At 36.2% G+C, this 12,970-nt stretch overlaps 1 long non-coding RNA gene across 6 annotated transcripts in view; it reads left to right on the top strand.

Annotated features, from left to right (window-relative positions):
• The window catches only part of LOC141491706 (uncharacterized), a 57,208-nt gene extending 45,160 nt beyond the window's left edge, over nt 1-12,048 (top strand). The window contains exons 7-8 of one of the 6 annotated variants that reach the window (XR_012469723.1): nt 3,481-3,650; nt 4,512-4,745. This is a non-coding gene — a long non-coding RNA (uncharacterized LOC141491706). Of the gene's footprint in view, nt 1-3,480; nt 3,651-4,511; nt 4,746-11,944 lie in introns of those variants that run through there. The other 5 variants (XR_012469724.1, XR_012469720.1, XR_012469719.1 and 2 more) reach the window with 5 other exon arrangements.
• Nucleotides 12,049-12,970: the final 922 nt, after the last annotated feature.

The raw sequence follows: 12,970 nt of genomic DNA, 5'->3' as shown, positions 1-12,970 counted from the left end.
CAGCAACCAGGAACTATATATTTCCTATTTGACTGCTAATGCTATATAGCTTTGAGCTCTAGGGAATTTGTTTGTGCAAGGAGAGAATGAGGTTTGGAGAGATTTTTCTTTACCAATTGCCTTCACTATAACTACTTACTAAAAACTCTTTTCTAAAGCTAATTAAATCTAGCTGATAATCAACAGACCAGAAAGCATGCCAGATGGAGGCTCATAAGTGACAGTAAAACCTAATGACTCTCTGGATTACCCCAGGTTTGACATCCTCTGGATGTCTGACCTGCCAAAGTAAGTACAGTTTGAGGAAAATAGTCCCAGAGGGCTTTTTAATACTAAAATATTTCACCTAAAAGTGAAGATAAAACTAGAGATGTGATCTGACAAATACAGAATATAATAAGACCATCACTTCCCTTGTCCCAGCAATGTAGCTCCCAATGCAGACTAAAGTTGTACTGGGTTCTTTTTTCTTAACTACCCTACCAGACTATTGACAAATTGAATTTATTATCTATTGAAATCTTTAGGTCTTTTTCATAAAAAAATAACTATTAAAAATATGTCCTACCACCTTATACTTGTGAAACTGATTCTTTGAATCCAAACAGGAGTTACTATATTTAACCTTATAAAAATTTAAGCTCTTTAGATTCAGCCCAATATTCTAACCTGTTGAGACTCTGATCTTCCAATGTAATGTATTAGTCATATGCAAATTTTTAAAGTAAGTCACCTGTCCCTTCATCTGAATCCTTATTTAAAATGCTAAATAACATTTTACTAGAAACCTTCTTCCAAGGCAACAACAAATTATTAATGACTACAGTTGGTTGAATTCATAACTGTCTGAGAGAGAGAGAGAGAGAGAGAGAGAGAGAGAGAGAGAGAGATGAGTAGATAACAATTTTATTGGAGATAAAAGTTGGGTTTTAATGAATTGTGAATTCAATATGAGTCCACAGTGGTGTTAGAAAAACTACTACTATACTTGACTGTAATGATGATAATGATAACATTTATTCATATAGTGCTTTAAGATTTACAAGGATTTTCATTTCTGATTAGAGAAATGCAAATTAAAGCATCTCACAGGTACCACCTCAAACCTCTCAGATTGACCAGTATGACGAGAAAGGACAATGATCAATGTTGGAAGGGATATGGGAAATGTGGGACACTAATGCATTTGTTGTTGGAGCTGTGAATTTATCCAACCTTTCTGGAGAGCAATTTGGAATTATGCTCAAAGGGCAATAAAAATGTGCACCCTTTGATCCAGCAATACCCTTACTGGGTCTATACCCTGAAGAGATCATGAAAATGGGTAAAAACATCCCTTGTACAAAAATATTCATGGTAACCCTGTTTGTGGTGACAAAGAATTGGAAATTGAGTGAATATTCATCAATTGGAGAATGGCTGAATAAATTGTGGTATATGTATGTTATGGAACACTATTGTTCTATTAGAAACCAGGAGAGATGGGAATTCAGAGAAGCCTGGAAGGATTTGCATGAACTGATGCTGAGCAAGATGAGCAAAACCAGAAGAACACTGTACACCCTAACAGCAACATGGGGGTGATGATCAACTTTGATGGACTTGCTCATTTCATCAGTTCAACAATCAGGGACAATTTTAGTGTATCTGTGATGGAGAATACCACCTGTATCCAAAGAAAGAACTGGGAAGTCTAAACAAAGACCAAAGACTATTGCCTTTAATTTTTTTTAAAGTTATCTTATTATGTAATTTTGCTATCTCTTATATTTTATTTTTTTCCTTAAGAATATGATTTCTCTCTCAACACATTCAATTTTAATCAATGTATAGCATGGAAACAATGTAAAAACTATCAGACTGCCTTCTGGGTGGGGGTAGGGAAGCAAGATGGGGAAAATTGTAGAGTTCAAAAAAACAATTTTAAAAAAGATTTACAAGGATTTTACATATACTATCTCAGTATTCAATATAATTGATTTTATAAACACATGTTTTTTATTTAATGTGTTTTAAAATGTGATTCTGAGAAGGAATCTACAGAATTCATCAGATTGGAAAAGCGGGTCCATGACACACAAAAAATTAAGAACCCCTGTATTAGGGAAACTAAATGGATTCTTACAACCTGATCCTTAAAATATTCGTATGAGTTGCTATTATGCCATTTTGCAGGTGAATAGATTAAAGATATCACACAGGTGCCTTATAGTAGTTGTCTTCAAGAGCTTGAAAGGTTATCAAGAGGAAGAAGGTTTGATCTGGTCTGTTTGGCATTAGACAGTAGAACTAACAGTAATGATAGGTGTAAGCGGCAGAGAGGCAGATTTAGATTTAAAGGAAGAAAATATTGACCATAAGAATAAACAGGCTCCTCCCAGGACCAAATGTTTTCAAACAGAATTTGAAATTAGGAATGTGGGAGAGGAGATTCCTGATATTAGGTGATCTCTGAAGTCCTTTTCTAGTCTAAGATAGAGAGATTCTTTAGAAAGTGCTACACGTTGAGATGAAGAGATTATTGGTGGCAACCAAAATGAAGACAGAAAATATTATTTAATCAAGGTCTTTTGGTAAAGCTTTATGCAATCAAACATAATAGCAATTTGCCCCTTTTCTTCCATTGTCTCATACCACCTATGCTTCAATAGTAGTTTTATTCTTCACAACATTCATTCTAAAGCATATTAATCCAATATACAGATTAATTTAAATCACACAAAATTAAGGACACTCCTGAAATTCTCATAAAATATCAATGAAAGAAGTAGTTATATCTATATGAGTTCCTAAGTAGTCATACAAACATTTTTCTAAACTTTTTCTCTTTTGAGCTATATAAGAAAGTAAAATACAGTTTACATTTCCTAAGATCAATAAAGAAATTGTGATGCTGTAGGAATACTTTTAATGTCATTGTACCTGTCTTTCAAAAAACATATGCACCCTCTGTCATAGCATTGGATTCACTCTTTAGAGAACTCATAGAATCATAATTTTAAATCTGAATGAGACCTAAAAGACCAAGTCCAACCCTTTCATTTAATTTTTTAAAAAAAGGAAACTGAGTTAAATTGTCCAGAATCACACAGCTAGTAAGTACCTAAGTCATATCTTTATAACTTAAAGTCTAGTATCTGATTCAATATACCTTGTTCTTTCTCTCCATTTAGTTTCCCTAATGTAGGGGTTCTTAATTTATTTTTTATCATGGACCCCTTTTCCAGTCTGATGAATTGTGTGGATTTCTTCTCAGAATCAGATTTCAAAACACATTAAATAAAAGACATATGTTTATAAAACCAATTATATTGAAATAGTTAGCAAAATATTCTTTAAAAAAAAGTTCATTTACTCTAGGTTAAGAATTCCTTTTCTAAGAATTCTTCAGGTGGTTTTACAGTATACTAAGTCCAAATAATAGCCTGTTTCTTATTTTCTACTTTCCCATATTTTAACATTCCTGTCATTTGAGTGTAGATCAAAGACTATGAATGGCTTGGCTTTCCCAAAAGGTAAACCAACTGGTTTAACTTCCCAGAGCAATTAGATGTGAACACTCGACTTGCCAGGTGGATTTTTCAATCTCCATCTTTCTTCTATAAAGGAAAAAAAGAAAAGCTCTCTGAGCCCACCAAACAAAGGACAAGGTAACTGAAAATGACAGAAAAATCCCTGGAGTAGCCCACTCCAAATTAAGTTCTTAATGTATTATACAGTAAAACTCTTCTTGCCTAAGCTTTGTCTAGTGGGTGTTGAAGTATTTTATTCCTGAGTTTGCTACAGAATTCATTTGTTGATTTCTAATATAGTCACCTAGACGCACCTCTACTTCGGTCCCCCTTTCTCACCTTTCACTTCCCTTATAAAACTAATATAAAAATGGCAATATGTAAAGTTTGATTCATAGATGTCCTTGAGATCCTCAGAAGAAGGAAACTACCATTGATCATAGTTCAGGAGCCAGAAGCAACATTAGAAGTCATCTGATCCAATCACGTCATTTTTTTTACAGATGAGGAAAATGAGACCCAGGGAAGGGAAGTGTCTTCTCCAATATCATAGAAAAACAATAACTGATGTCAATGTTATACAGTTAGTAAAAATCAGAGATAAGACTTGAACCCAGGCCTTCTCAATTCTGAGCTGATCCTTTTTCAGTTCTCAAGCTATAATTTCTGACGTCCTGTTCACTTGTGCTTAAATGTTTTATTTTGGCAATCTGTCACCCTTCTTCAATTACCAAAAAAAGAAGGTAGGGAAGTTTTGGTCAATAATAGATCTAGAAAGGGGGACATGCATATACAGGTCTGGTTCAGGAGCCAATCGGGACCTAGTAAGTCTTGGCAGGGGCTTTGATATCTGGAAATTATTACAGCCTTATCTGGGTAGGATGGCTTAACCAAAAACTCCAGGAATCCCAAAAGCTTCTGGGCATCATACATAAATTAAAGGAGAGGAAATGATTCCAATTCCATCTCAAGTACTAAGAATTGATTCTTTTTTTTAAGGGGAAATTACAAGCCAGAAAAGTAACACAGACTAACGGATAGAAGATCATATTGGGAGTCAAGGAAGTCCTGGGTTCCAGTCATGCATCTAAAAGAACTGGTTGTGTGATTCTATAGAAGTTATTTTACTTTTAGTGTGAATTCAAACAACTTCTTAAAACTCTAAATTTTAGATAAGTATTAAAGAAGAAAAAACCACATGCCTTGATCTCCTTCCTCCTCCAATTCTCAAATCATTTGATGAACTAGAATCAGATACTTAATGTAAGTGGAGTGTATTAACTGAACTTAACCTTTTTTTTTTTTTGCACTGTTTACTTCATAGGAGATAACACTGTTTTGCCAGACAACACTTTCCTCTTATTCTCCTCCATGTAGTCCTCTTCTTCCTTTTCTGGATTTTTCCTGTTTGTCCAACTCTTGTCCTGAGTTCCCTTTACAGATTTCTCCTTCCATTGGATTCACATCTGTGTTTCCTTTGGTTTTAGCATGAAATAGGATTGACCATATTCCAGATGCTTCTGGTTGATCTTTAAAACTATGTAGTTGAAAGTTTTGTCCCTTTTGTGCATCAGTTTGCATCTCATATAGGGATTATCCTCTTTCATTAAGGACAGCTTAATCTGGTTATTCAGGAATAGGATCCCTTGTATTTTCCCAGAAGAATTGATCTTCTCTATTTAAGTAAGAAATTGGAAGACTAGCTAGACCCCAGGTGGATGGCAAACTGCCTGGTCCTATTAAATGCGAAATCTTACAGGATCATCACACAGAAAGAAATCCCAGAAGATGAACCTTAGTTTTTATCTTCAGACCTTATAAAAATGCTTCTTAGCAAGTTTGTGGTTTAATCTATATTCTAAGGGGAGGGACATACTTTATCTGGTGAGTCTGTGTCCTAGGAATTTCCCCAAAAGGCTTCTTCATGTGAGCAAACAGCATCCTATTCCTCCCAGTGTTCTTTAAAATTTCCTATAACTATGAATATACTAAAGATTTAATGCAATTATAACTATATTCAGTTTCCCACCCAAGCACTGGTCTTGGAGTGTCCAAAAAGAAAGTAGTGAAATCTCATGTTAGATGTGTAGAGTAGTTGTTGAAAACACAGCTCTGGAGTCAGAATCTTGCTTTGTCATTTATTACCTTCATGACCTTAGTTTTAAAACTAAAAGGGATCTTGGAGGTTATGTAGCCCAATTCACCCATCTTACAGTTAAGGAAACTGAGACCCACAGAATCGGGTAATAGAAAGCTGAAGCAGGCTTGAGTTCAAATCCAATACTCTTTCCACTGTATCACACTGCTTCTATTGGGTATGGTGGAGAAACAGAGCTATAACCCCAGAGTCAGGAAGACCTGGGTTCAAGTCTCATTGAGACTAGCTATTTAGACTCTCTAAGTCTAAAACTACAGCTTGCAAATTTGCACAGGAGAGCTTCCTTATAAGAAGTGTTCTGTGCCAATAAAAATCACAGATTCAGTCTAAAAAAAGGAACATTGCCATATTACAGTTAAGGAACTTGAGGCAGACAGAAGTTAAGTGATTTGGACCAGGGTCATACAGTTAGGTTTGAACTCAGGTCTTCCAGACTCTAGATCCAGTGCTCTATTGACTGTGCCAACAAAATGTGCCTCAAAATAATTACCGCCACCACCTTGGACAAGTGACAGCAACTGTCTAGACTTGGGTTTGGGCTTTTTTTTCATCTTTGAAATGAAGGGATAGGAATGGTCTCTTCAAATTTTATGATCATAAGGTGATATTCACTATTTTTTTACTGGTTTTTTTGTTATACCTCCATAATAGTATGGGTTATCTGTGGTGGAACGTAAACTTATAAGTGATCTGATACTATTATTATTATATTCAAATATGAAATCCAGTGATTTGTTCTTGTGTTTTGTTGTGAAAACAACTCTGAGCTATATCTGTCTTCCCCAAATGACTTGAGAGAAATATTTTCCCTCTCCATGCCTTAGCCTTCTCATCTTGAAAATGGGGACCATAAAATTTGTCCCAACGAGTGAAAGATTGAATTCTAAGATCTTCTGGTTTAATTACCCCCTTTTACAGAAAGATCCAGGGAAGTGAATGGCTCTCCTCAAAGTTGGCTAGAGGTAAAGTCTAGAACTCAAATCCCCCATCATGTGTCACTAAACAATTAACTGGAACCAATCAAAATCTTTGTCAACACAAGGTACTAAGGGCTAGGGCTGTCCTTAGGGAGATTCATGCTTAATACCTCTCTACCTCCACTCTGAAGACTTTTCACTATCTTCACAACCTTAGGCAAAGATTCTTAACATGAGGGAGATGTCTGCTTTTCTCTTTGTCCAAGGACTTCCCTCGCAGTTCAGCAGCATGGGGAAAAGATTTGTTAGCTCCTGTGCTGGGCCAGGATTCAAATTCCAGAGGTTAGTGGCAGCATCTCAGAGAGATTCTCTGAGTTTTTCAAAGCTTTATTTTCTTTTAATTAGCTCCCTCTCTGCCTCAGGCAACAAGTTGAAGGAATCAATAGGTTAGGAAGAGAACAAATTCTGTAGGCACTGGGAGCTGTGGTATGTTGGGACTTGTCATCCCCTGGATTCAGATTTCAGGTGGTAAGTACCCCTGCTCCAACATTGACAGAAGGGATTTTCAAATAGACATAGCACACAGGCTTCTAGGAGAATGGATCACTGGTTCCCAACCTGGGACTGTGGTTACTTTCCACTACATCCTTGACTCTGTCCAAGTCAATGGAGCTCCAGTGCCTGCCCTGGAGGCCTGCAGGCACAGTTAGACTTTGGTTAAGAGTTAATCTCACACCTGAGAGCATTTGCACCATTGAATTTGCTGAGGTGCTAAAATACTTAGGGGCAGGTACTCAACTCCAAAAATTATTTTTCCCCCTCTCTTTATTATTCCTCCTGTCTGTAATGATTGTCTCTGTATCCAGAAGACATTTTGTGTAACTCAAGGTACCAATCTCCTTCTATAATTTGTGAATTTAATGTGTCTCATTTTTATGCTCATTTTTTTTTTGTCACAAATATAGAACTCTATTTTAGGGACAGAAATCGACAGGAGCTTTGCAAGGAAGGCAGCAAGTCTACTAGCTATTAGGTTGGATACTAGAGATGGAAAACCAAAATTAGATATTCCACCCCTCCCCTTACTTAAGAAGCTTACATACTGTAGGACTGGAAGGCAACTACAGAGACAGATTGATAGATACAGTGGAAAGAGCATTAAATCTGTAATCAGAGGACCAGGGTTCAAATTTCAGCTCTAACACTACTGTATACTCTTGTGTATATTTGCCTCATACATCCTTTGCCTCAGTTTTCCCATCTGTAAAATGAGGGATATTGGATGAGAATACCTCTGAAGGTCCTTCCCATGACTACATCAGACTAAATCTCAGGTAGAGCAACACTTAATGGAAACTCCAAAGACAAGGTCAGGACCTGTGGGGGATTTTCATGATCTTCATTCATTATTTATTCAGGAGATAGAGATCTGAACTGTATTTAATAGAAACTAGTAAGTGACCCAGTAAAACAAAACAAAGACAAATTATCAGCCATTAATTCCATGAATCATTATTAACTAGTAATAAACACAGCTAGGACCTGGTGTGGAAGGGCAATGTCTAGAATTTTGATAATTACCTTATATGTATTCAGCTCTGTCATAATTTTTAAATATTCATCTTTGGTCTGCTTCCTTTTAAGGAACATTTTAGGAAGAAGCACAGTCATATTTAGCTAACTTTTGTGTGGGAGCACATTTTGTTAGGGTCCAAACAGGGTACCATGGTGACCACTTAGAGAACAGTTGCTCTGCACAATAGTCCTACCCCAAGAGGCAGAGGCCTGTGTACTAGCTGGGGTGGAGTGAGTGAAGCTATATACCCGGTAACTGGAAACACCTTGTAGCCTCAGGGTCATTTACTCTTGAAATCCTAAAGTATTGAACATTCATTCCTATTAAAAAAAAAATTTTGTGAATTTTCTGGATTATTTCCCCAATGGTACCTCTATAAGGGTTAATTTGGGTACTGAGGTTAAAATATACCTTCCATGAGAGACCAAAACTCAGCTCTGAAGGAAGGTTGACACCCTGCATAAAAGAGAGAGGACATATAGTGGGGGAATATTGAACTGCACTGCAGAAATGGTAAATGTGGTTATTTTGGAGAAAACCAGTAACTGGCTATCATAGGTTGGCTAGGAAGCCACCCATCTTCCCATTCACTAACTATTTAATCACCCATCTTTTTAGGCCTAATCATGACCCTCTTGAGATCTCAGGGTCATGGAGACTTTTCCTAGAGTTCCAATAATACTTCTTAACATTGATAAAACACTCCATTTAGGTAATCTCCTCTGGCTTTACAACATTTGGTCCTGTGAGATACTTGCAATTATTATCCCCATTTTAGAGATAAGGATGAGATGATGAGAGAAATTAAATAACTTGCCCAAGGTCAAACTATTGTTTTGACCAGAACTTCTGAGACTCTTCCCCTCTGAGATTGATTTTTGTTTGTTTGTTTTTTTAAATTAGGGAAAAGAGGTTATTATTTACCTCATTTCTTACCTATCCTTAATAACTGAATGGGTATCAGTCAAATTGAGATCTGTTAAAGATTTTATCTTAAAAAGTTCAAGATCTTTCCCTGCATCTAGGTCCCAATGCAACTAAGTCCTCTATATCCAGGGCCACTTGAAGATGTCCTGAGCCATAGCTGGCTACCAAAGGAGAAAATAGACTGGTGACTTTGCACAGCCCTCCCTCACTTTTAATCCAATTCATTTGCAAGTCATGGAATCATCTCCCTGAAGTCATGGTCTTCAAGAACAAAGTACAAACAGCAACTGAGGAGTAATCCCAGTTCAGGTCATCCTGATTCAAAGTCCATCACCCTAGACCCTGAACCATCTCATTAGAATGCTGTAATTGTGCTCTGTGTGAGATTTTGGTAGAGAGCCCAAGGATCCCGAGTCTGGATTTAGCACCCTGTCCTTTGCAGAAGTCACCTGGTTCATTGGGAAAGAGTAAGTGGGTTTGGAGCCAAAAGGAGAAAGAAGTGAAGTTACTTGCTCAAGATTAAACAGCTAGAAAAAAAATCAGGGCAGAATTTGAAATGATGGTTTCCCCACATGAGTTCCAGCAATTTGTCCACAATTTGTACACATGGGAAGAGAAGCATGGAGAGGAAAGGTATGGGAATGTTAGCATGAAAGGAATGGGAAAGGTTAGGGCAGGAAAAAATGCTTGGAAAGAATATTTTCCTACAATATTGGAATATTGGGGCAGTGTCATTCACTTGTAGCTTAGTATGATTCATAGTACAATCTGTACTAAAGTTTAAAACTTAAGTGGATATCACACATCCCTTTTTATCTTGAGGAAAATAGAAGTACACAATGAATTGTCTCTTGAAAAAGACCTTAAAAATTAAGGTGGAGGAGGGGAGGGGTTGAGAGAGGAATGATAAGCTCTTGAAACTTCACAATTTTTCTCTGATCACTCTTCCTCCTTATTTATTTTCATTTTCTTTTAAATTGGTGGGTAAATTCAACAGCCCAGGAAAGGGAGGCTCTAGTAGCCATATCAGAAGCCAAGGACTGCACAAGTTTCCCTTGGTAAGCCATGCATCACATCTAGGGGTGGACTGAATATCTAATTTTAGAATCTGGCTCATCACCAAACACCTGGAAATGGCCCAGTGCCAAAGCTGAACACAAAGCTAAATAGTGGGTGAGCAGCAGCTTCTGTCTCTTCTTGCTTCCCCCTTCTCAGTTATTAGGTAAATAAGGTAGTTATTAGGTAAATAAGGTAGTTATTAAATGATGACTTGGGCAAAGCCTACAATTTTAGTATTCATGTCTTAGCCCTGCCAGCAGTGCTGCAAACAGTATTCAGTATCATAATGTTTGCTGTAAAAAAAAAAAAAATCACCACCCTTCACCATTCACTATGGAGAAGTTTCCCTTTTTCAAGTTTAACTTTCAGTTATTATGCAAAAAAAAAAAAAACCCTCACAAATGAGGCACCTCTGTCAACATCCTTCTTAGTTCTTCATCACTGTCTTTGGTGGGATCCTATGCTCCCAGTCAGTCACCTCCACACTTGTCCATGTCAGAGAACTCAGGACTCCTGACTCCATTTCTTCGACCACACAAACCACACTTCCTTTCAATGCTTCTCACTTTCACCAATCCACAAACCCTTTCACTTGCCCCTGAAATATAATGATCTTACCCAACATCTCCAACAAATATAACAGAAAGTTTTTGTGGTCTCATATAACCAAATATATAACCATATGAATGTCTCATGTGACCATGTAAATTACTTATATTCCTGGTATATCCAATTCAGGAATCTTTTTCCAAGAAGACTGCATTTCCTAGAATTTGGGAACAATTAGGAGGTTATTATTTGGGGAGAGGAGAGGAGGAAGTTTTATAAAGCACATGGAAAGATATATAATATGAATTTCACAAATATATTGTCATTTAAATTATTTCATTGAAGTTAAATTTAACTTGTTACTTTGCATTTTAAAAATAGGTGGCTGATTTACTTAAAAGGCCTACTCTAAATCTTATGTTTTCTGGCCAATGGAAAAATGAGACCTAGAATCAGGAAGACCTGAGTTCAAATCCTGTCTCAGACACTTACTAGCACAAAGCCTCTTTCAATCTCTTATTCATATATAAAATAAAGATAATATTAGTACCTATCTCGCAGGGTTGTTGTGAGAGTTATATAAATTGACTTATAAAGCACTTTGCAAACCTTAAAATGATAAATAAATCCTACTAATACTATATATTCTTCCTCTTCTTTCTCTTTCTCTTCTTTTTCCTTTCTCCTTTTTTGTCCTCCTCCACCTCTTCCTTTTTGTTCTTCTTAAATGGAATGATCAATTTTGGGATGATGAAACAGCATCATATATCGGAAAGAGTGTTGGGTTTGAATCCTGTCTGTCTCTTTCTGTCTGTTTGACTTCAGTCAAGTTTCTTAAGCACTCTGATGGTTAATTCTTTCACTGTCCAATTAGAGGACTGGATGAAATGACCTTTAAAGTTTGATTCTAGATCTATAATTCTTTTTATTTAGTAATTATTGCTTTGTTGTTGTTTTTGAAATGTGATCAATTCATGAACTAACAAATCCCAAGTAAATCTATGAATCTCCAATCATCCAACCATTCAAAAAATGAATTAAGAGCGGGCAAAGCAGTATGAATCTTCATTTATCCCTAGACTTGTATCAAATAATTTAGTCTCCTTTCAAGAATACTTATTATTATTTCATAATGGAGCTAGTGGCAATTGGAAAGCAAGGTATTCACCTAATATATCATTGAACTTTTGCCTCCTTTTTTCTGTCCCTCCCTTTTTTCTGACCATAATGAGTATTTTCTTTCCAGAGCTGACCTACAACTGAAATTGCAAATCTCTGAAGAGAACGCACACATCTTTTGTATCCCTGAACTGATGGTAATAACAGCTCTACCTTTTCAAGCAAACTGCACCCCAGTCAAATTAGCTTAGCAGCTATAACTTAATCAAAGCTAAGCTGGGTAATCGTTCATTAAACATGAGAGTAATTTAGTACCTTACTATGTAATCATTATTGTTTCCTGAAAATCTACTATGATGAGGTGCAATAAGTGCAAACTGAAATATTGCCTTTGGAAGGTTATTTATTACTACATGTAGCTAAAAACATTCATAACTGAAATTTATTGGTCCATACTCCCTTCATTATAAATATTTTATGTTCTGCCTCAGGGATCCATGTCTTAGCATTTAAATGTCTCAATCTTAGTGTCGGTAACAGGAAGAACAAGTTCACTGGGTGGAATTTTTCCTTTTTGCTTCAGAATGTTACAATAATAATAGGATATGAATATGTTATAATTATGCCTTTGATCACTGCTGGAGTTTTAGACCTGAATGAATAAGATTCAGAACTAAAAAGTGAGCTGGTGAACAGAGATGACTGAGGGGTTTCTTGTCAATTAGAATTTTTCTAGGACTGAAATTTGTAAAAGCAAAATATTTAGGGTACCCATCTCGTGTGCCTGTCTTGTTTTTAAAATTAAAGAGAATAGCTTTTTACAAAGACTTTGAAGGCTAGTCTAAAGTAAGCCATTACTGGACAATTTCAAAATTAAATTTGATTGTGACTTTGAGGGATCATTATCAATAAGGAAAACCTCTGCTACCATCTTCACAACACACATACCCCCATATGCATAAGTAGCTACCAAGAAAAATACCTGCCCATATCAAACATTTGTTAATATACATCTTTATGCTTATTTTGATGAGCCGCAGTTCATTAATCATTATAGATCATCAATTATATCATTACTGATATAGGAGGGGTTGCACAATCCATTTATTGTATGTTACATTTCTCAGAATATCTTACAAGACTTCTTTGTAGT

Source organism: Macrotis lagotis, chromosome 6, assembly GCF_037893015.1.
Source record: "Macrotis lagotis isolate mMagLag1 chromosome 6, bilby.v1.9.chrom.fasta, whole genome shotgun sequence".
NCBI classification, from domain to species: Eukaryota; Metazoa; Chordata; class Mammalia; order Peramelemorphia; family Peramelidae; genus Macrotis; species Macrotis lagotis.
The sequence above is the reverse complement of the archived record's forward strand: the minus strand, read 5'-3'. Positions and strand labels throughout refer to the sequence as shown.